Genomic DNA, 25,459 nt, shown 5'->3' with positions numbered 1-25,459 from the left:
TTTAGCCCTTACTGACTCATTCAATATTAGACTAAACTCTAGGAATAACAATAAACTGTCCAGCATTTAGAACAACAAAGACAGTAGAAACACATTTTGTGATATAATTCTCCTTATCTTAGTTTCTCTTAGTCTTATTAAGAAAATTGTCTAGGATTTAAAGTTTCTATCATTTGTCCAAGTCTAAAATGATGTTTTCTAAAGACATTTTAATACAGTCGATTAAGTCACTTTCTTCTGTGCCAGTCAAAGTCCCAGAGAGACTATAATGATGACCTCAGTTTGGGAATGATGGCAACCACCATTGAAGAGAGGAAATTAGTTTATATTTGAATGAGATCCTTTTTTTTCAAGTACAAAATTAGTACTCTCTCCCCCTTAGCACAAAATGTACTTTCTAGGATAGAGTCAAGCTTCCTTTACTCAGCCTTCCATCTGGCTTAATCTCGGCTGAAGGGGAGAATCACAAAGCAGATGTCAGTCAAGGAGGATGGTCTGACCTCTTGGTTTAGAAGGTGGGGTGGGCAGTAGCTTCTACTTCTCCACTGGTTTCTTCCTCCAGACATAATCTCCATTTAGCCCGTTGCTTTAAGAACATGGGTTCCATTTCTTTTGTTGTTGTTGTCTGAGGTTTACTGAAAATATTACAGCACAGAAGAAAGATTCAAACGGCTCCACATGGTGTTTTGAAATTCATCCCTCCTGTAGGCTGAGTGACCTGCAGGTTGGACAGACTGCCAAAGTCCAAGAGCTTTAACATTTCCTTAGTGTCAGGATCTACTTCAGTGATTTCCGGATCCCGGGCTGAGACCTCAGGCACGTAATTATCTCTCCTCTCCCTCGCCTCCTCTTGCACTTTGATGGAGATATGTCTCACTGGACCACTCTGAATCCGCTTCATCAGATGTGTGACATAGCCTGCGATCTTGTTGTGGAGCTTCTTGCTGGGAATGATGGCGATCTCCTCTCACATGCACTTGTTGGTGTGCAAGTCATTGCCCAGGCACGTGTAGTACTTCTCAATGATGACCCAGGCCGCCTTCTTCATGGTTTTGGTGCGGACGTGGCCCGTGTTGGCGGTCCTTGGTAAAAGAGGTCCATTTCTTTATTAGATGACAGACTTTAGGTCTCCAGAGTATTTTTCAGAGGAGAATTTTTGCTTTTTAAGAAGAGCTACACAAAATAATCTTGAGCCAAAGTATTCTTTCTTTAGATTTCTACCAGAAGGGGAATAGAACTACAAAGTTTTATTTTCAAAACTCTCATGTTCAAGTCAATAAATATTTAAAGTCTATAAAGCACTGTACTAATGAGAAGACAGGGATTAGAAGAGTTGGTAAGATCGAACTGAAAAATGAAGACAAACAAAACGCCATATTTCTGCCTTCCAGTTGCTGATATCTTGTTGAAGACATGAGGACATGTCGTAATAATCTGGTACAAACTGAGTTGTACCAAGTGATGCAAAGGAAGCTCAGACTCATTGGGGGTGGTAGGGATGTGATTATCGGGGAAAGCCTTTTGAGTGTTGACCATTGAGTTGAAGCTCTGAGGTCTTCAACAAAGTGGAAGAGTGTTACAGACTCAAGAAGGAACTTGCACCAAGTCCCAGCAGCTTGAGGGCTCAGATTCCATTCTAGGAAAAAGGCTACAATGAGGGATGTATAGAGGATGTGATGGGATGAAGTGGGAGATAAAACTGTAAAAAGATGGAATGCCTTACTTATCCTTTTGTAATTTTTTTGTCATTATTGGATGTACATAAACATATATTCCCTTTCCAGAATGTGTTGTCCTACCATAACACTATCCAGAACCCAGAAAATGATGCCGAACAGTTCATGCATTTCCCCTTGACAACACTTCATCCTGTAATGCATCCATCTCAGGGGGTCCCAAGTCAGTCTCCCCTCTTTAGCTTCTGATACCTTTTCTCTTCACCATGGCTCTCTAGATCAGAGGCCAACAAACATTTTCTGGAAAAGGCCAGATGGTAAATATTTTAAGTTTCACAGGTCAAACATTCTTTTTTACAGCTACTCAACACTGCTGTTAAAGAATCAAAGCACCCATAGACAATAGGTAAATCAATGGTGTGGCTGTATTCTGATAAAACTTTATTTAAAAAACAAATGGCAGGCCAGATTTGGACCACTGGTTATAGTTTATGGACCCCTGTTCTAGGATTATCAACTCCTTTGTCTTCTCCAAAGGATTTTAGTTGTTCCTATTCTCTATCTTCAGTCAAGACTGCTAGTTATTTGAAATCATCAATTTCCAGTCTGGATGAATCTGGGGTAGGACCTGATTTTGGAGGCAAGGATAAAAAGGATGGTCTTTTCTTGTCTGAACTTCAAGATGAAGGATCTAGAAGACAAAACTCTTAGCACAACTCTAGGGTGTTACTGTGCTTGAAGTGTCTCTCTTTTTTCTAGTTTTGCCAAAGACATCTTTCTGCTAATTTAGCTCATTTGGGCCAGGGCTTGAGGATGGAACTAGGTGTGTAATATATTCCAAGAAAAAGGTCAGCCAGAAGTGGAAAGATGGGAGATGAAGAAAAATACCATTTTGCTATATTTGTAATCCCCAAACCTAGTTTTTGAGTGCCCACTATTTGTCAATCAACTAATTTTCCTTTCATTTAACTATTGTAACATGGGATCCAAAAAATGAAGCATTTCAGCTTAATCTATACACAGTGGAAAAATCCATTGGAGATTGTTGATCAGGAGAATAAGTGTTCAGAATTTTTTATAGAAAATATAATTCTGATAACAGTGTACAGTATAGAAGAACCAGTGGGCTTTAGTTAAAAAGTCTCAGTGTTGGGCTTCCCTGGTGGCACAGTGGTTGGGGGTCCACCTGCTGATGCAGGGGACACGGGTTCGTGCCCCGGTCCGGGAGGATCCCACATGCCGCAGAGCGACTGGGCCCGTGAGCCAGGGCCGCTGAGCCTGCGCGTCTGGAGCCTGTGCTCCGCAACGGGAGAGTCCACAACAGTGAGAGGCCCGCGTACTTCAAAAAAAAAAAAAAGTCTCAGTGGTTACCAAGGGTTGGAGGGAGGGAGGGATGAATAGGCAAAACTAGGATTTTTAAGACAGTGAAACTGTTCTGTATGGTATTATAATGGTGGATACACATCTGATACATTAGTTCAAACCCATAGAATGTGCAATACCAAGAGTGAACCCTAATGTAAACTATGAATTTTGGGTGATTATGGTGCATCAATGTATGTTCATCAATTGTAACAAAAGTACCACTTTGACGCAGAATTTGATAAAGAGGGGAGACTATACTTGTGAGAGGGCAGGGGGTATATGAGAAATCTCTGTACCTCCACTCAACTTTGCAGTGAACCTGAAACTGCTCTAAAAATTAAATTCTGCTTTAAAAGAAGTCTCTGGCAAGGAATAATCCCAGATTTAACTTGTGAGATGGCATACATAGGTGCCATTTATGACCCTCGAAGACATCCTTAGTAAGCACACAAAGACAAAATTTCCAAAGGGCAGAGTAGGGTTGGAAGAGATGCAAGGCGTTTGCCTTAACACTGTAGTCTAGACAGAGTGCCGCTCTGTCAGTCAAGCAGTATGCAGATTGTACTTTCCAAAATGACTGCAACAAAAGCTCCCATCCCACATTTCTTCTTCCTATGTGATGCTGTAACTTCTCTCATAGAGGTGTAGGGGCTTTGTTTCTCCCCTTGAATCTGACAACAGCAGGACTGATGCTATGGAACTTCCAAGGTTAGGACATGAAAGTCTATATGGATTTCACCTGGAGCTCCTGAGACACTGTTCTGGAACTTAGCCACCATGCTATGAGGAAGTGGCAAGACCACACGGAGGTCAGGTCTAACTTTCTGGCTAAAGCTCTTTTTGAGGTCCCAGTCAGTAGCCAGCATCAACCTTCTGACATGTGACTAGGTGAGTCACAAGGTGACTCTAGCCCCAAACACCATCTGCTGCAATAGCATGAGAAACCCCACCCCCAAGCAAACACTGCCTAACTGAACCTAGTCAACGCCCAGAACAATGAGAGAAAATAATAAAGTGATTTTTGTCGTTTTGTTGTGATTCTTTACACAGCAATAGATAACGAAATAAGTACAAGGGATACAAAAAGAGAGGCCCAAGCTGAGTAGTTGCTGCTGTTTAATAAATCAGTAGAAAATAATAGTTAATAATATCATGTCTAGTTCTTATGTTCACTTTTTAATATTTCGATCAAGTGGCCCAAGATTCCTTTTAAGGACCACTATATTCCCCATCTTTCCTAAGAGTGCTAAGAGGATTGACAAGATCTGGATTCTCAGATGCAAATGGTCTACATGAGCCAGAAGCCTGGGAACATACACATCATGCTCAAACGACTATCCATGTATTTAATTTAAAAATAAAAAGAACATTGCTCATCACTCCATAGGTACTAGGCTGAAACACTCAAGTCACAAGATATCAAACCCTAGAGATACAATGGCTTCTTTAATTTTGCAAAAATTGCCTTTTTATCCTTAACGCATTAATTCATCTTTTACTTTTTTTTTTTATCTTGCTGATGCAGTCACATATCTCCTGGGATCACTACAAATCTTGATAAAGCCCTGTGGCATGTACTTTAACCTAATTATAGTAGCAAATCCAATGGCCTCTCATTCACTTGGATGTGAAGAGATGCATGACTTAACAGGGTCAGATTCTTGGGCTAATTCCACTCTTCAGTCAACCAAGAGGCAGCTGTTTGAGCATGTCCAAGGATGCAGAATGTGGCCACTCCTGCTTCCATGCCAACACCCACCCCCTTCATTCTCTACAAACAAAATCCTCTCCCATTTAAGGGCAAAGGATAATATCACCTCTCTGGCTTCTGCTGCCCATTCCTTCCTCTAATTTGTATAAACACATTTCTCACTTCTTCTCTCCATGACCTGAGATAATGTGTCTTTTCTACTTCAAGTCAAAATCTTCATCTTTTTTCTGAAGCCTACCACTTCCCATCTTTTTTTTTTTTTTTTTTGCGGTACGTGGTCCTCTCACTCTTGTGGCTTCTCCCGTTGCGGAGCACAGGCTCCGGATGTGCAGGCTCAGTGGCCATGGCTCACGAGCCCAGCCGCTCCACGGCATGTGGGATCTTCCCGGACCGGGGCATGAACCCGTGTCCCCTGCATCGGCAGGTGGACTCTCAACCATTGCGCCACCAGGGAAGCCCTCTTTTTTTTTTTTCTTTAACATCTTTATTGGAGTATAGTTGCCTTACAATGGTATGTTAGTTTCTGCTTTATAACAAAGTGAATCAGCTATACATATACACATATCCCCATATCTCTTCCCTCTTGCCTCTTTTACATTCCTGTACCCATTGCAACCTGGTACATGGTAAGCCCTCATGAAACTAAGTTCAAGTCAGCGACCGAAACTCATATATATAGAAATGATAATGAAATGTCCTTGCACTGGGCTTTCTTGCTCTTCTCAGCATAAGGTACTTGAGGGAAGAATCTTTGTTGTTCCCTTCTTTTGTAACTTTCCAAAATACTGAGTGCAGTGCTTTTTACTACTGATGACGAACACATTCAAAAATATCAATAGATTAACTCTAAAAAACAAAGTGATATGCTCTATAGTTGTGGATGGACATGGCATTGATATATTTTTCCATGTTGTATGCAGTGCTTTCCTGTCTGCATTACACATGGACTCCCTGGAGTTGGTCACGATCAGAGTGTGTAATTCTGTAAAATGGAATCTTGGCTCAGATCAGGTCTGTGGTGTCTTCTGGATCTCATGTCTTGTGATTCCATGATTATAAGATTACGGAGAGAAGCAAGTTCATTTTGACGTAAATAAGCCCATGAACTGGGGAAGGAAGAGCGCTGTCTCTGATGATGTTCTGCAGTAACCGTTTGGCTCAAAAAAAATGAAAATAGTTTATTTTTAACACTAAGGGATAAATCTTAATCTTCGAAGTTCTCAAAGGTATGATTTTCTTTTTGGAAAACACTATTCAAGAACATCAATAGACCCCTTTGAATTTGGGTCAAAATTTGGTGACATAGCATTAATGGTTATGTCAGAACTACTGGAACAAATCATAGGTATTGAGATAGTCTTTCTTCAATGAAATTTTATCAGTGTAATAGCTATTTCCAGAATACACCCCCATAATTAAAACTAAGATAGGATATGGGATTAAAATACCAAAACAATTGATCATACTCAAATGGAGCAGGACCCTATAGTCCTTGCCCCCCAGGTCCTCAACCTGCTTTCTGCTTGTGGAAAAAGTTTAACCATAGAACAAGTTTAATCAGAAAATGATTAAATGAGAAAATGCAGAAACAAAGGATAACAAGAAGACTAAATAATAATAGTTTAGTCATTAAGCAGAGTCAAGGACCTTTAGTTCCTCCTCAAGGGCTATAGATAATATTCTGAGCCCTATCTTGTGAGCTGTCTTATAGATACTGAGACCCCCACCAGGTGGAAGAAGTTAACTAAATGACAACCAGGCTATAGCCACGACATAAGCTGCCACAGTTCCGAGAACTGGCCTCAAAGAAATGGGAACAAACTGATCCTGGAGCTAAAGACTAACTGTACTTAAAACAATCAAGATGATGCTGATCAGACCACCACATGACCAATATCAAGATGACTGTCAGAGCTGACTGCTGTTTCTGCATGTAGCCCCCTTCCTCTGTCCATAAAAGCTCTTGCCCCCTGATTGTCAGTGTGGGGTGGAGTCAGCCTTTGGACAGGCATCTGCCCTCCTCATCCCCCTCCACACATTCCTGGCATTTGAAATAAAGCAAATTTCCTTTCCACCAACCCGGCCTCTTCATTGGCTTTTGAGCGGTGAGCTCAGTTTAGGTTACAATATCACATTTAAACTTATTTTGACTAAGTTGAGTGAAATTTGCTTTCTTTCTAAGAACACGTGATTTTCAATTAAATTCCTAGAAATAAAAAATAAATTAGTTATCCTCTCTAAGTGCTTATTTTCATTCCATTATTGACCTCCCCCTTGTTTTGAAAGTTTTACACTTGAGGGCTTCCCTGGTGGTGCAGTGGTTAAGAATTCACCTGCCAATGCAGAGGACACGGGTTCGAGCCCTGGTCCGGGAAGATCCCACATGCCTTGGAGCAACTAAGCCCGTGCACCGCAACTACTGAGCCTGTGCTCTAGAGCCCGTGAGCCACAATTACTGAGCTGGCATGCCACAATTGCTGAAGCCTGTGCACCTAGAGCCTGTGTTCTGCAACAAGAGAAGCCACCTCAATGAGAAGCCTGCGCACCACAATGAAGAGTAGCCCCACTTGCCACAACTAGAGAAAGCCCACATGCAGCAATGAAGACCCAATGCAGCCAAAAATAAATTAATTAAATAAATAAATTTAAAAAAAGTTTTGCACTTGAAATTACCCTCTTTACTCATAAATTTATCTCATCTTTCTGAAAGTATGAGGAGCAATACACTTTATTTATACAGTGTTTTACCATCTGCAATGTCCTTTTTGATCTATTTAACTACATCTAAACCACATGTTAATCTCATGAAGCAGACAAACCAGGTATAATTTCACAGATGAGGAAACTGTCACCTTTACCCAAGATCACATGATTAGAAATTGATAAAACCAAGAGACGACTCAATATCATTTGATATTTAGTCTACTGCTCTTTGCAACTTGGCAACCATTCCAAACTCAAAAAATATATCTCCCTCTGCCTTTTATAAAACAGCATTAAGATCGCACAGAGATGCACAGAGTATAAAATTGCTTGTATACTTTTGATCTTTTCTTTCTTCTTGCCATTTCAGTTTTGAAATGGCAAACCTTGGGAAAGTATCCCAGGTTTATACAGTGAAAACTTTACTTCTCAGGACTTGGGAAAGTCTAGTCAATATTGCTGAAATAGAAAAAGAAAACTATTCTTCATGGAATATTCATAAGACAAATGTATTTTTAAAACTTGCAAAGCTGGCTGAGCTAAACCTCACAGGTGATATTTCAAAACATGTTAGAGGTCTTCTGCTTGTGGCCATAACAAAGTGACTTCTACCAGACTAATCCTTTCACCAGAGACAACTATAAAACTGAACAACATATAGGAAATGATTATTTTTAGATGTTAGACAGTAGGCAACACAGATCTGTGATCCCCAAGGGGAGCCTTAAGATCACAGTTATACCAGCTTCTACCTGGAGGCATTCTGCAAATGGTAAGGCGGGGGCAGGGCGGGAAGCCCCAGGAGGGTGCAGGTGTCTCACTGGACAGAGAAGGCAGATGTCATAGCTCTGGGCTACAAGGGTGGCTGGAAATTGCGGGACAGGAATGAAGAGAAGGGAGTCATACAGAAATGAAGCTCCAGAATTCTGCACGTGGTTCCCCTTACTCTTTGGTGCAATACAAAAGTGTGTATGCATAGGGCAGAATCCATAAGGCAGGGTAAAAAAAAGCTATCTAATAAAGAAAAAATACTGGAGAAATTTGAGTTGAAAAACTATTAGAACTCATCTAGTCTGGGAGGCACTTGAGTACTGACCAGAGTGGAGACAATTCATTAAATATCCCTGACATTCAATGGAGACGCAGGGAAGGTCATGCTAATCTAGTTCCACAGTAAAAACTACTATGAAGTGTCCCTAACAAAGCGTAAAAGTTATCCTTGAATAAGTTCAGCTTAACTAAATGAATTACCTATCTGCTGGAACAAAATTCAATATTCTGTTTAGGGAGAATGTAAAAGCCAGCTCTTTAGCAACATAGCATCCATAGTATCCAGTATATAACAAAACATTACTAGACATTGTGAAGAAGCAGCAAAATGTGATGCAGAACCAAAACAAAAGTCAGTCAATAGAAATGTAAATTGTTTATTTTTAGCAAAATGAGATAGATCTCAAAAAACTTTGAATGTTTTGAAGTATGATAGCTTTTTTGGAAAAGACTTTTTCCAAAATAGATAAAGGCACAAAGAGAAAAAATTTTTAAAGAGTCAGAAAGAAAAAAAATAAAAAGACCAACCACTAACCTCATTAAAAACAATGTAAGCCAGACTACATTAGAGTGACATCTTTAAAGTACTGAAAGGAAAAACTAAACCTAAAATCTTGTAAATATCCTCATGAAGGAAAAATAAAGACATCTTTAGGCAAACAAATACAGAAAGAATCTGTCATCAGCAGGCAAGCACTACAAGATATATTAAGAGAAGTTCTTCCGACTAAATGAAAAATGTTTCCAGATGGAAATTCAGTCTACACAAAGAATGGAGAGTTCCAAAAAAAGTAAATATGTAAATAAATATAAATTATTTTCTCTTGTGGCTTAATTCCAGAGAAAAATGGAAGTATGCTGTTACAAGTATACTTGTATACAGTATATATGTATGTATGTATATATATATATGTCAGTAAAGAATGAATATTGTAAACTGAAGAGCAACCAATTTAAAGGAGAAAGAGAAGAGAAGAGGCATAGCTGAAAGACCAGTAGAGGACATAAAATGGTATCTTTAAAAATATTTAATCCAAAAGCAGGCAAGAAAGGAAGAAAAAAAGAAAAAAGATCTAATGGGACAAAAACATAGTGAATACAAGATGGCATATTTAAACACAATCAATTATTTGGTAATTGCATCAAATAGTACTAGACTCTAATTAAAAGGAAAGGATTATCAGACTGAATTTTTTAAAAAGCAATATGCTGTTTATAAGAGAGAAAAGGATGGAAGAAGGTATACCTCTTAAATATTCAGGTGAATGTTGGGCTGGCTATATTACTATCAAATTAGGCTTCAGGACAAAAGAAAATTTTTAGAGGTAAAGAGGGACATTCTATAATAAAAACGTGGTCAACAAAAAGACATTAAAATCATAAATGTGTATACACCTAATCACAGAAATTCAAAATACAAGAAAAAAAACTAATGGAACAGAATGGAGAAATAGGAAATTCCACAGCTAAAGTTTTAGATATCAATACTCTTTCCTCAATGATAGAATAAGTATACAAAATGCTCTGTGTGGATACAGAAGACTTGAACAGCACTATCAATAACTTAACTAACACAATACACATTTTTTCCCAAGTGATCATGGAGAATTCATTGATATAGACCATACGCCATGTCACAAAACAAATTACAAAAAAATTTAAAGAACTGAAATCATAAAGGGTACATTCTCTGACAACAAAGAAATTAAATTAAAAATGATTGAAAAATAGATATCAGAAAATTCCCAAATATTTGGAAATTAAGAAATCTATGTCTTAACTCCTTGCTCAAAGAAGAAATTAGAACATATTTTTAAGTGAATGAAAATAAAAATATCACTATCAAAATTTGTGGGATGTAGTGTTTGGGGGAAATTATATATCTCTACTTGCCTATATGAAAAAGAGGAAAGGATTAAAATCAACAGTTACTGCTTTCACCTTAGGAATCTAGGGAATGAAGTCTAAACCCAAAATAAGCAGAAGGAAGGAAACAGTACTGGTAAGAGTGGATATCAGTGAAGTAGAAAACTGATGAATAAAGAAAATCATGAAATCAAAATTTGGTTCCTTGAAATGTTAACAAAATTGATAACACCCTACCTTAACTGATTAAGATAAAAACAGAGAAGGCACAAATTATCAATACCAAGAAAGAAAGAAAGAACATCAGTAATGATCCATAGACGTTAAAGGAATAATAAAGTTTATGAATCACTTTATATCAATAAATTCAACACTTTAGATTAAAGGGCAAATTCTTTGAAAGAAACAAATTACTAAAACTGGCATAAGAGGAAACAGAAAATCTAAGTAGCCCTATTAAAGACATGTATTTTTATTCAAAAACCTTCCCAAAGTAAAATCCAGATAACTTCATTCATGAATTCTACCAAACAATTAAAGAAAAAATAATATCAATTTTACAAAATGTATTAGAGTTCAAAACATGTTTTTGTCTTTATTCTTTGATTTTAGGAGTAGCTCACTAGTTTTAGAGATTGGCCCAATCTCTAAATGATATGGCAATCATGAAAATCTTAAAAACTGTGTTGAGGATATAGATAAAACTAAATGAAAACAAGAATCTAATTCAAAGCACTGATATTTGTCATTCTTTCCTAAGCTAGGTAGGAAGCTGAGGGCACTAAGTGAGAGTTCAGATAGGTTTTACCATGCTCTGTCACAGGTATCCTATACTGAGTTGAAACTATATGATCCTAGTATCCTGCCTCATTTTTCTCTTCTCTTTCATATGAGTCATTTAAATTTGCTGTATCTTCTCTCTTCTCCCATTCCCAGCAAAGAAGCTGCTACCTCAGCCTGGATGTGGAGAGAGGCCAGGGAAGCTCCTATGAAGACGTGATGCCTATGCTGAGCTCAGAAGGATGCACATGTGTTGTATGCAGAAGAAGCAGCCAAAGAAGCCAGGAAAGCAGCATGGCCAAAGGCACAGAAACGAGAAAGCTTGCATTTAAAGAACTGTAAGAGGCTCCTCCATATTGGACCAAAGAGCAATGCAGAGGTGGGGGAACGGGGCAGAGGGGTCAGGGTAGATCACAGATCACATCTGAATGTGGCATCCTCCTGAGGATTTTATCTTCAAAAAAAGGAAGTTAATGAAGGATTGCAAACATGATCAAATTTGCAATGTGCAAAGAATACTCTGATCATGCATTTGAGGGAGGGTGGACCTGTTCATCAGATATCGCAGTAGTTTAGTGCAAGACGATGAGGTCCTGATCAAAATTAGAGACAGTGGAGAACAGAGAAAGGGATACATATGGATACAGGGGCAGAGTCCATAGGACACAGTGACTGATCCAACATCAGAGGTGAGGAAGAGGAAGGAGTCTAGCTGATTCTAAGGCTTCCTGCTCAGATGGCTGTGTGGATAGTATGTCCTTCACTAAGATGAGGTCCCACTAGGGGACTAGGGATTTACTATGCTTGCACTTGTGAATTGATGAGGTTTGAGGTGAAATGTGAGGTCTGATAGGCATTTGTATATATCCTGCACTCAGGAGAGAGGACTAGAGACTGATATTTGGGTTTCATCAGCACATGAAATGAATGTGCAACCAAGCTATACATAAAATGAGAAAAAAAGATATATGTGGCTGATGTAGCCATGTGAATAGAAGAGATCTCCAAGATATAGAAAGAGGACATTACATAGGTAATGTCAGAGGGGATTTTCATGTTATATTTATAAATATATAATTTCTATGTAAGCAAGAAACTCTCCTTGTTCCAGATCTAAGTTGTACATTCCTAACCCTGAGAGCGATTGCAAGGATGACATCTTTTCACTCCTAAAGGAAGGTACTGGAACAACAATAGAAAAGCTAACAGTCAGTGATTATCTCTTGATTATAAAATATTAGGGAAAAATATTCAACCTATTTGTACTAATGATGAAGACACCATATGTTCAGCAAGAGTCAATTCTCCTCTAGCCTATAAACTGTAAAATAAACTCCATCTGCTCTACAAATGTCATGACCAACACCTCCTCCTTCTGGGCTTCTACTGTCACAGTAATACCCCACAAAGTTCTGTAAAGCTGTAATGCAATCTTTTTTTTTTAACATCTTTATCAGAGTATAATTTCTTTACAATGGTATGTTAGTTTCTGCTTTATGACAAAGTGAATCAGCTATATATATATATATACATATATCCCCATATCTCTTCCCTCTTGCATCTCCCTCCCTCCCACTTTCCCTATCCCACCCCTCTAGGTGATCACAAAGCACTGTGCTGATCTCCCGGTGCTATGTGGCTGCTTCCCACTAACTGTCTATTTTATATTTGGTAGTGTATATATGTCCATGACACACTCTCACTTTGTCCCAGCTTACCTTTCCCTCTCCCCATGTCAAGTTCATTCTTTAGTAGGTCTGTGTCTTTATTCCCGTTTTGCCCCTAGGCTCTTCATGACCTTTTTTTTTTTTTTTTTAGATTCCATATATATGTGTTAGCATACGGTATTTGTTTTTCTCTTTCTGACATACTTCACTCTGTATGACAGACTCTAGGTCCATCCACCTCACGACAAATAATTCATTTTCGTTTCTTTTTTATGGCTGAGTAATATTCCTGGTATATATGTGCCACATCTTCTTTATCCATTCATCTGTCAGTGGACACTTAGGTTGCTTCCATGTCCTGGCTATTGTAAATAGAGCTGCAATGAACATTGTGGCACGTGACTCTTTTTGAATTATGGTTTTCTCAGGGTATATGCCCAGTAGTGGGTTTGCTGGGTTGTATGGTAGTTCTATTTTTAGTTTTTTAAGGAACCTCCATACTGTTCTCCATAGTGGCTGTATCAATTTACATTCCCACCAACAGTGCAAGAGGGTTTCCTTTCCTCCACACCCTCTCCAGCATTTTTGTTGTAGTTGTTCTTTGCAGTACTGGGCCTCTCACTGTTGTGGCCTCTCCCGTTGCGGAGCACAGGCTCTGGATGTGCAGGTGCAGCGGCCATGGCTCACGGGCCTAGCCGCTCCATGGCATGTGGGATCTTCCCAGACCGGGGCATGAACCTGTGTCCCCTGCATCGGCAGGTGGACTCTCAACCAGTGCACCACCAGGGAAGCCCTCCAACATTTATTGTTTGTAGATTTTTTGATGATGGTCATTCTGACAGGTGTGAGATGATATCTCATTTAGTTTTGATTTGCATTTCTCTAATGATTAATGATGTTGAGCATTCTTTCGTGTTTGTAGGCTATCTGTATATCTTCTTTGGAGAAATGTCTATTTAGGTCTTCTGCCCATTTTTGGATTCGATTCTTTGTTTTTTTGATATTGAGCTGCATAAGCTGCTTGTAAATTTTGGAGATTAATCCTTTGCCAGTTGCTTCATTTGCAACTACTTTCTCCCATTCTGAGGGTTGTCTCTTCATCTTGTTTATGGTTTCCTTTGCTGTGCAAAAGCTTTTAAGTTTCATTAGGTCCCATTTGTTTATTTTTGTTTTTATTTCCATTTCTCTAGGAGGTGGGTCAAAAAGGATCTTGCCTGATTTATGTAACAGAGTGTTCTGCCTATGTTTTCCTCTAAGAGTTGGATAGTGTCTGGCCTTACATTTAGGTCTTTACTCCATTTTAAGTTTATTTTTGTGTATGGTGTTAGGGAGTGTTCTAATTTCATTCTTTTACATGGAGCTGTCCAGTTTTCCCAGCACCACTTATTGAAGAGGTTGTCTTTTCTCCACTGTATATTCCTGCCTCCTTTATCAAAGACATATGCATGTGGGTTTATCTCTGGGCTTTCTATCCTGTTCCATTGATCTATCTTTCTGTTTTTGTGCCATTACCATACTATCTTGATTACTGTAGGTTTGTAGTATAGTCTGAAATTAGGGAGTCTGATTCCTCCAGCTCCATTTTTCTTTCTCAAGATTGCTTTGGCTATTCAGGGTCTTTTGTGTTTCCATACAAATTGTGAAATTTTTTGTTCCAGTTCTGTGAAAAATGTCCGTGATAGTTTAATAGGGATTGCATTGAACCTGTAGATTGCTTTGGGTAGTAGAGTCATTTTCACAATAAGGATTCTTCCAATCCAAGAACATGGTATGTATCTCCATCTGTTGGTATCATCTTTAATTTCTTTCAGCAGTGTCTTATAGTTTTCTGCATACAGGTCTTTTGTCTCTTTAGGTACGTGTATTCCTACGTATTTTATTCTTTTTGTTGCAATGGTAAATGGGAGTGTTTCCTTAATTTCTCTTTCAGATTTTTAATCATTAGTGTATAGGAATGCAAGAAATTTCTGTGCATTAATTTTGTATCCTGCTACTTTACCAAATTCATTGATTAGCTCTAGTAGTTTTCTGGTAGCATCTTTAGGATTCTCTATGTATAGTATCATGTCATCTGCAAACAGTGACAGCTTTACTTCTTCTTTACTGATTTGGATTCCTTTTATTTCTTTTTCTTCTCTGACTGCTGTGGCTAAAATTTCCAAAACAATGTTGAATAATAGTGGTGAGAGGGCTTCCCTGGTGGCGCAGTGGTTGAGGGTCCGCCTGCCAATGCAGGGGACATGGGTTCGTGCCCCAGTCCAGGAAGATCCCATATGCCATGGAGTGCCTGGTCCCATGAGCTATGGCCACTGAGCCTGTGTGTCTGGAGCCTGTGCTCTGCAACGGGAGAGGCCACAACAGTGAGAGGCCCGTGTACCACGAAAAAAAAAAAAAAAAAATACTGGTGAGAGTGGGCAACCTTGTCTTATTCCTGATCTTAATGGAAATGGTTTCAGTTTTTCACCATTGAGGACGATGTTGGCTGTGGGTTTGTCATATATGGCCTTTATTATGTTGAGGTACATTCCTTCTATGCCTACTTTCTGGAGGGTTTTTATCATAAATGGGTGTTGAATTTGTCCAAAGATTTTTCTGCATCTATTGAGATGATCAGATGGTTTTTATTCTTCAGTTTTTTAATATAGTGTATCACATTGATTTATTTGTGTATACTGAAGAATCCTTGCATTCCTGGGATAAACCGCACTTGATCATGGGTTATGATCCTTTTAATGTGCTGTTGGATTCTGTTTGCTACAATTCTGTTCAGGATTTTTGCATCTACATTCATCAGTGATATTGGCCTGTAGCTTTCTTTCTTTGTGACATCTTTGTCTGGTTTTGGTATCAGGGTGATGGTGGCCTCGTAGAATGAGTTTGGGAATGTTCCTCCCTCTGCTATATTTTGGAAGAGTTTGAGAAGGGTAGGTGTTAGCTCTTCTCTAAATGTTTGATAGAATTTGCCTGTGAAGCCATCTGGTCCTGGGCTTTTGTTTGTTGGAAGATTTTTAACCACACTTTCAATTTCAGTGCTTGTGATTCTTCTGTTCATATTTTCCATTTCTTCCTGGTTCAGTCTTGGAAGGTTGTGCTCTTCTAAGAATTTGTCCATTTCTTCCAGGTTGTCCATTTTATTGGCATAGAGTTGCTTGTAGTAATCTCTCATGATCCTTTGTATTTCTGCAGTGTCAGTTGTTACTTCTCCTTTTTCATTACTTATTCTATTGATTTGAATCTTCTCCCTTTTTTTCTTGATGAGTCTGGCTAATGGTTTATCAATTTTGTTTATCCTGTCAGAGAACCACCTTTTAGTTTTATTGATCTTTGCTATTGTCTCCTTCATTTCTTTTTCATTTATTTCTGATCTGATCTTTATGGTTTCTTTCCTTCTGCTAACTTTGGGGGATTTTGTTCTTCTTTCTCTAATTGCTTTAGGTGTAAGGTTAGGTTGTTTATTTGAGATGTTTCTTGTTTCTTAAGGTAGTATTGTATTGCTATAAACTTCTCTCTTAGATCTGCTTTTGCTGTATCCCATAGGTTTTCAGTTGTCGTGTCTCCATTGTCATTTGTTTCTAGGTTTTTTTAATTTCCTTTTTGATATCTCCAGTGATCACTTAATTATTAAGTAGTGTATTGTTTAGCCTCCATGTGTTTGTAATTTTTACAGATCTTTTCCTGTAATTGATATCTAGTCTCATAGCGTTGTGGTTGGAAAAGATACTTGATACGATTTTAATTTTCTTAAATTTACCAAGGTTTGATTTGTGACCCAAGATATGGTCTATTCTGGAGAATGTTGCATGAGCACTTGAGAAGAAAATGTATTCTGTTGTTTTTGGATGGAATGTCCAATAAATATCAATTAAGTCCATCTTGCTTAATGTGTCATTTAAAGCTTGTGTTTCCTTATTTATTTTCATTTTGGATGATCTGTCCATTGGGGAAAGTGGGGTGTTAAAATCCCCTACTATAATTGTGTTACTTTCGATTTCCCCTTTTATGGCTGTTAGTATTTGTCTTATGTATTGAAGTGCTCCTATGTTGGGTGCATAAATATTTACAATTGTTATATCTTCTTCTTGGACTGATCCCTTGATCAGTATGTAGTGTCCTTCTTTGTCTGTTATAATACTCTTTATTTTAAAGTCTATTTTGTGTGATATGAGAATTGCTACTCCAGCTTTCTTTTGATTTCCATTTGCATGGAATATCTTTTTCCATCCCCTCACTTTCAGTCTGTATGTGTCCCTAGGTCTGAAGTGGGTCTCTTGTAGACAGCATATATATGTGTCTTGTTTTTATACCCATTCAGCCAGTCTATGTCTTTTGGTGGGAGCATTTAATCCATTTACATTTAAGGTAATTATCTATATGTATATTCCTATGCCCATTTTCTTAATTGTTTTGGATTTATTTTTGTAGGTCTTTTCCTTCTCTTGTGTTTCCTGCCTAGAGAAGTTCCTTTAGCACTTGTTGTAAAGGTGGTTTGTTGGTACTGAATTCTCTTAGCTTTTGCTTGTCTGTAAATGTTTTAATTTCTCTGTCAAATCTGAATGAGATCCTTGCTGGGTATAGTAATCTTGGTTGTAGGTTTTTCCCTTTCATCACTTTAAATAAGTCCTGCCATTCCCTTCTGGCTTGCAGAGCTTCTGCTGAAAGATCAGCTGTTAACCTTATGGGGATTCCCTTGTGTGTTATTTTTTGTCTCTCCCTTGCTGCTTTTAATATTTTTTCTTTGTATTTAATTTTTGATAGTTTGATTAATAAGTGTCTTTGTGTGTTTCTCCTTGTATTTATCCTGTATGGGACTCTCTGTGCTTCCTGGACTTGATTAACTATTTCCTTTCCCATATTAGGGAATTTTTCAACTATAATCTCTTCAAATATTTTCGCAGTCTCTTTCTTTTTCTCTTCTTCTTCTGGAACCCCTATAATTCGAATGTTGGTGCATTTAATGTCCCAGAGGTCTATGAGACTGCCCTCAATTCTTTTCATTCTTTTTTCTTTATTCTGCTCTGCAGTAGTTATTTCCCCTATTTTATCTTCCAAATCACTTATCAGTTCTTCTGCCTTAGGTATTCTGCTATTGATTCCTTCTAGAGAATTTTTAATTTCAGTTATAGTGTTGTTCATCATTGATAGTTTGCTCTTTAGTTCTTCTAGGTCCTTGTTAAATGTTTCTTGTATTTTCTCTATTCTATTTCCAAGATTTTGGATCATCTTTATTATAATTATTCTGAACTCTTTCAGGTAGACTGCCTATTTCCTCTTCATTTGTTAGGTCTGGTGGGTTTTTACCTTGTTCCTGCATCTGCTGTGTGTTTCTCTGTCTTCTTGTTTTGCTTAACATACTGTGTTTGGGGTCTCCTTTTCACAGGCTGCAGGTTCATAGTTCCTGTTGTTTTTGGTGTCTGCCCATAGTGGCTAAGGTTGGTTCAGTGGGTTGTGTAGGCTTTCTGGTGGAGGGGACTTGTGTCTGTGTTCTGGTGGATGAGGCTGGATCTTGGCTTTCTGGTGGGCAGGTCCACATCTGGTGGTGTGTTTTGGGGTGGCTGTGACCTTATTATGATTTTCGGTAGCCTCTTTGCTAATGGGTGGGGTTGTGTTCCTGTCTACCTAGTTGTTTGGCATAGGATGTCCAGCACTGTAGCTTGCTGGTCGTTGAGTGGAGCTGTGTCTTGGTGTTGAGATGGAGATCTCTCGGAGCTTTTTGCCATTTGATATTATGTGGAGCTGGGAGGTCTCTGGTGGACCAGTGTCCTGAACTTGGCTCTCCCACCTCAGAGGCACAGCCCTGACACCTGGCTGGAGCACCAAAACCCTGTTATCCACACAGCTCAGAATAAAAGGGAGAAAGAAAGGAAAGAAAGAAAGAAAGAAAGAAAGAAAATGAAATAAAATAAAGTTACTAAAATAAAAAATAATTATTTAAAAAATTGTTTAATGTAATAAAAAAAAGGAAAGAAGGAAGGAAGAGAGCAACCAAACCAAAAAACAAATCCACCAATGATAATAAGCAGTAAAAACTATATTAAAAAACAAAAAGAGAACAAAACAAAAAGAAAATGGACTGACAGAACCTTAGGACAAATGGTAAAAGCAAAGCTATACAGAGAAAATCCCACAAAGAAGCATGCACATGCACACTCACAAAAAGAGGAAAAGGGAAAAATATATATATATCATTGCTCCCAAAGTCCACCTCCTCAATTTGGGATGATTCGTTGCCTATTCAGGTATTCCACAGATGCAGGGTACATCAAGTTGATGGTAGAGATTTAATCCGCTGCTCCTGAGGCTGCTGGGAGAGATTTCCCTTTCTCTTCTTTGTTTGCACAGCCCAGGGCTCAGCTTTGGATTTGGCCCCACCTCTGCGTGTAGGTCGCCGGAGGGCATGTGTTCTTCACTCAGACAGGATGGGGTTAAAGGAGCAGCCGCTTCGGGGACTCTGGCTCACTCAGGCCGGGGGGAGGGAGGGAGACGGATGAAGGGTGAGCCTGCGGCGGCAGAGGCCAGAGTGACGTTGCAACAGCCTGAGGCGCGCCGTGCACTCTCCCGGGGAAGTTGTCCCTGGATCCTGGGACCCTGGCAGTGGCGGGCTGCACAGGCTCCCGGGAGGGGAGGTGTGGAGAGTGACCTGCGCTCGGACACAGGCTTCTTGGCGGCGGCAGCAGCAGCCCCAGTGTCCCACGCCTGTCTCTGGGGTCCACGCTTTCAGCCGCGGCTCGCGCCCGTCTCTGGAGCTCCTTTAAGCAGCGCTCTGAATCCCCTCTCCTTGCGCACCAGGAAACAAAGAGGGAAGAAAAAGTCTCTTGCCTCTTTGGCAGCTCCAGACTTTCTCCCGGACTCCCTCCCGGCCAGCCGTGGCGCACTAGCCCCTTCAGGCTGTATTCACGCCGCCAACCCCAGTCCTCTCCCTGGGATCCGGCTGAAGCCCGAGCCTCAGCTCCCAGCCCCACCCACAACGGCAGCTGAGCAGACAAGCCTCTCGGGCTGGTGAGTGCCGGTTGGCACTGATCCTCTGTGCGGGAATCTCTCCACTTTGCCCTCCGCACCCCTGTTGCTGTGCTCTCCTCTGCAGCTCCGAAGCCCCCCCACCTCCGCCTCCTGCAGTCTCCGCCCGCGAAGGGGCTCCTAGTGTGTGGAAACCTTTCCTCCTTCACAGCTCCCTCCCACTGGTGCAGGTCCCGTCCCTATTCTTTGTCTCTGTTTATTCTTTTTTCTTTTGCCCTACCCAGGTACGTGGGGAGTTTCCTGCCTTTTGGGAGGTCTGAAGTCTTCTGCCAGCATTCAGTAGGTGTTCTGTAAGAGTTGTTCCACATGTAGATGTATTTCTGATGTATTTGTGGGGAGGAAGGTGATCTCCACGTCTTACTCTTCCTCCATCTGAAGCCCCCCCCACCGCGTAATGCAATCTTATAGCCACTCTTCAACAAGACACTGTCAATAACTTGATAGGAAAGTCAGAATGAGATTTACTGTGACGATATTGACATTTAGCCTTGTGTTCATTTGGATGTGCAGTTTTCTAGTATTTGCAAAGGTAATTTATTTTCATATTCTTTTTCTCAAAGAGGTCCCCCAAATTACATGAGCTGCAGCACACCTGTACCAGCCCTGGGTAAGGAGTATAATTCAAATGTTATAGACAATAGATTAGTAAGATTAATCTAATGTTTTTTCATTCATTAAGTTAAATTAATATATTTGAGAACTGGTTTTCACACTCAACTCTTCTGACTTTAGGGTCCATGACCTTCTAACTACAACTGGAGTTCTCCACCCTGTCTGTACACTTGAATTGCCCAATGGACATCCAGGGTTGAGAATCACTGCCTTACACTCCTTTTGTTAACACTTCTTATAGTTAAATACAGATTAACAATTTGAAAAAATTACATTCTCAAGGAAATTTCCCAAAAGGCAAAATAGTGGAACAAAGAAATGAAATCTTTGCATTTATTTTTCAAGTAATCTGTTCACTGATGATTCAACTGTGCCTTTTGTTAATGAGTGTTAATGAACATTTAATCATACAAAGATAAATTGTTTCTTCTTATCTGGAAAAATTCTAATATGTCAAACAGACTATATTTGTTCTGCAATCAGTTATTGATATTTTTTCTGACTTGGAATACATAATTAAATATCTAGTAACTCTCTGTTTTCTAATCTACATAAGTTTGAATCAAATCTTTTTTTTTTTTTTTTTTTTTTTTTTTTGCAGTATGCGGGCCTCTCACTGTTATGGCCTCTCCCGTTGCAGAGCACAGGCTCCGGATACGCAGGCTCAGCAGCCATGGCTCACGAGCCCAGCCGCTCCACAGCATGTGGGATCTTCCCAGACCAGGGCACGAACCCGTGTCCCCTGCATCGGCAGGCGGACTCTCAACCACTGTGCCACCAGGGAAGCCCTGAATCATATTATTTTTATTCAGGTTTTTTTCAGTTGCCCTTTGAGGTTTCCATCAAGGACCACCATCCCCACTGGCATCTTCACTTCACTGTTGCATTGTCTCTTGCTCTGCATTCTAGGTATGGAGCAGAAAAGCATTTCCCTCAACAGTTGAGATTTTATTAGCTTCCATTGCCTAATTCAAGCATTAACTTTGATTATAAAAGCTATTTTTTCAACCTGTCTTTTCAACAGTTAACTTCCATTTCTAATAAGGACTAGAGAAACAAGAGCAATTATATGTGAGAGAAATTATTTGCATAGTTCCAAATTCCCCTGGTTCCCTTGGACAAACAGTCTGCTCTTGTTTTGTTACTCCCTTTATCCATTTATGATGGCACTTCTTACCTTGCATAAATGATTATTTTTCTCCTTTTAGGCATCTCAGAGAACCTGTGATGTAATGAATAGAGTAACTGACTAAAAGACTTAGATTCTGATCCATCTGAAGTGCTGTGTAAAATTGGCAAAGGTGATTAAACTCTCTGAAACTCAGTTTTTAAAATAACTGTGAAGTTCGAATATAAATATGACTTCAGTCTAACTCACAGAGTTGGTCAATAGACAAATGTGATATTTGTATCATCTTTTATTTGACAGGTAGATATTTGCTCTTGGAAGATATTTTCTCTTTGACTGCAAAATTTTTGACTGAATGCATGCAAATTTAGAAAGCTGTACTATGCAGTATACTCCAAATGAACAATTTATCCACCTAAGCTTTTCACCTGAGTGTGGTAAACCACAAGAGGCCACATGTCTTTCTTCACTAATTGGAAAATATTATAGATATTCAATATTTTCTTTCACTTAGGAATGTCTCCTAGGAAGATATGTATTACCATATTTTGGGAATATGAAGTTTCTGAATGGTTTAAAATCTGATTGGCTTTGAGTAATTCAAGGGCCACTATTGATTGTTACACATGAGTATCTGTAAAATTAATTCCTTGTACAACATTATTTCTCAAAGTAACTTAAGCCAGTATCTCCAAATATGTGATGGTAAAAAATCACAGCAAGGGCTAAATGTTCATTTAAATGTTACAGCCCAAACTGATACTCACTTGAGTCATTGAATGGAACAGGAAACACAGACATTGTTGAGTAGACTAAACTTCTCATTTGACAGATACTGAAACAGATTAAGTGGTTCTGTCAAGCAGCCATTTTGTTGTAGAATTGGAATTAGAACCCTTAAATCAAAATGTAGGGCTCTTTTAACTACTCCATACTAACTATGGAGATATTCCCCTGAATGTTCTCACTAAAATAGCAAATATTTAAAATTGCAGGGGTTAGGGAAAGAATGTGTTTAAAAAGTAAGAAGGCAAAGTATTTAGATTTTTATCAAAGCTTTAACAAAGATTTCCATTTTATAGTTGGATATCATAGGAGAGATGTTTCATTGATATACTACCTGAGTTCCTGGTTCCAGCACCGATTTTCCTCGTAGACTATTAAAGCCTAATTAAAACATATTTAATTTAGTTGCTTACTCATATTTGCAGCACTGGTCTTAAGCTGAGATTTAATTATAGAAAGCATTATACTAAATTAATCTCATTGGAGTTCATTTTATTATTCTTATGTAGCAAATTTCAAAAAATTCACTTAAAAAAAAAGAGTGGAACAATTTCATATACACTCTTTCTCAGTGGATCAATCATTTTGAAATCCACTAAACAGCCTAATGAGGCAAACATTTTTCCATGTTCAGGGCCAGCATTTAGGTGCACATTTTCAAAGTAATGATTACCAGGATGTTAGCAGTGTTAAATATTGTCAGTTCTGCAAAATTGCATGTGGGGTATTCTGGACATTTTTAATCTGGACAAGATGTAAAGCAGGGGAAATCACCTAGAAAATTTAGCAAACGTAGTCTTGGCTTTGCCACTGAAGTGAGAGAGAAGACACTTTACACTGTTGCTTATGCTACAGCTGTTGCCAAATTCTTGTGTGGCAATTGCAAAGAGGAATGCTTTCCTCATAAATGTGTAACTCCAAGGTTATGGCCTTTTCTTTAAGAAGTAGGCTTCATCCCAGTTGTTCAAGAGGGGATTGCAGGAGCTGGATGAATACTTCCATACCTAAATAGAAATTGTTTTTTCTGATAAAGAAAAGAGTTCCCAAACATCACGATGGTAAAAGGGCCTGATGCTGCTTGAGCCCCAGCTCTATCATTGATGCTGGAGAATCCCTCTACCCTCTCTGGGACTCGGTTTCTTCTTGTGTAATATGATGATCCCTATGACCCATTCTGTGACAACTTTGAATCCTCCCAAGTGTCCAACCTCATTGTTCAAAGCAGGCTGCTTCTTCACCAGAGACTAAGATTACACCAGAAGTCAATGTTTTATTTTGTTAAATTCAGTGCTACAACCCTATCTCTGTGAATGAATGAATGAACGGAATATGAATAATGACACATATAGGAGACAAGGGAATTAGAAGGCTGCATATGTGGTCATTCATTGTAGAGTGGCTAATAACCTCAATTACTACAAGGTGTGTCAGATTCAAAGGAGTGAACAAAAAGCGTGTTTTCTAAAAAAAAAAAAAAGCCCATTTGAAGTAAATTATTTTTGTGAGGTATATTGTTTGCTGCTCTCTTTCTGTTTCATATACACAGAAAGAGCATATTATACTTTCACATAAAATCCTCTCAGAAAACAAAAGAGTGACAGGAGGAGTTCACTTTCTGCAGTAGGATGCATCTGGTGAAACATTCCATCCAGTTTTTAGAAACAAATCATCCATTGCAATCACTATGCTGTAGTCTAGAAAGAACAGAGCATGAGGAGATGGGAAAACCTGGATCTGTACCCCCTGAAGGAAGGGGTCACATTTTTCTTGGTTTATTTTACCTTCCTAGAACTTAGCTTGGTGCATGGCACATAGAGAGTACTCAAAATGAGGACTTCTGCTACAAACTCTGCTGCCTCCTAGGTAAGTGTCCTGGTCCAGGACACTTTTGGAAACAGAAGTTGAGGCGGAGCTCTGTGCTATGGTTTCCTTGGGAGGTCCCACCCCAAGGCAGTAGGAATAAGGGAGAAACAAATTGAAGGTGGTACATATGCTGCAGAGACAGCTAGTTCCCAGCACAGGATGCCATCCAAATATGCCATGTAGAAACCCTCAGATCCATCCACCAGAGGAGAGGAATTTATTTTTTCAGCTCCTACTTGTGTCCTATCCCTCACTTTACCCGCGGCAACACTGACTGTCCCACACGTGAGTGGTGTGACCTGGCTGTGCTGGACAACTGCTGGAGCAGCCATATTGCGTTGCCTACAGTACAGCGCCTCATCTGAGCCCTGGGGCGATGGGAGAGAGCAGGACCACGGCTAAGCCAGGCTGACCTTCGAAGCAGGGGCAACTCTTCCTTCAGAGGCATCATGGAGGCCGTGCCCAAGGCCAACACCCCCGGCGCCCCCACCCCACCAGGAATGGAGGCTCAATGCGTCTCTCCACTGAGCCGGTGGCCAAGTCCCAGGAAGCAGGCAAAGCTAAGCGTATCCGGGGGGCTTGGGGATTGTTGAACGGGGCCAGGAACAGTGTGGCACTTTAGAAAATTATCTGACCCAGGTCTCGGTTTCTTCAGCTCTAAAATGCTGATCACATACATGTCCTCCCATGTCGTGAGTATCGTGAGGATAAAAATGAGAGTCACGGGACTTTAATCTTCTCATCCCTCTCCTCCCTCTCTTGCATGCATCCTGTAAACCTCCAACACAGGAAGAAAGCCCCCACCAACAAGCTCTCTGTCTGTCACCGCGAGATGCTAAAAAAATATCACACAGCCCATTATACTGGTGTGCCGGCCTCAAGTAGGCCATCCTCACCGACACTCAGCCTTGCTGCTTTTCCCCACTAAGTTTACTGTCTTTTCTGCACCTTCCCCTCGGCTCTCTATTCTCAACACATGTCCTTGTCCAGGGACAGACACAAGTTTTGGAAGCCCTGGGGGTTACACAGTATTGGGAATCCCTTTCAAGAGAAAAAATTACAAATATAAAATTTGGTCTGAAAGTGAATATTTATTTTAAATGAGCAAAGAAAACACAAAAAACACTAGAGACTCCGGAATCCAGGTCCTTTTCTTCTGAGGTTTCTTTAGACAATCTACCAGAAATGCTTACTGATTTCAAGTTGGTTTACCTTCCTAACACAGAATACCCAAGAG

The 25,459-nt window shown here is 39.6% G+C and overlaps 1 pseudogene across 1 annotated transcript; it reads right to left on the bottom strand.

Moving 5' to 3' along the window:
* Positions 1-606: 606 nt before the first annotated feature.
* On the bottom strand, positions 607-24,670 carry LOC307051334 (small ribosomal subunit protein eS17-like; annotated as a pseudogene). Its single transcript has 2 exons — positions 24,477-24,670; positions 607-1,082 (listed from the first exon to the last, which is right to left on the bottom strand). The product of its transcript is annotated as a small ribosomal subunit protein eS17-like (transcript).
* Positions 24,671-25,459: the final 789 nt, after the last annotated feature.

This window comes from Hyperoodon ampullatus, assembly GCF_949752795.1.
Source record: "Hyperoodon ampullatus genome assembly, chromosome: 4".
NCBI classification, from domain to species: domain Eukaryota; kingdom Metazoa; phylum Chordata; class Mammalia; order Artiodactyla; family Ziphiidae; genus Hyperoodon; species Hyperoodon ampullatus.
This window is presented reverse-complemented; position numbering and strand designations above follow the sequence as displayed.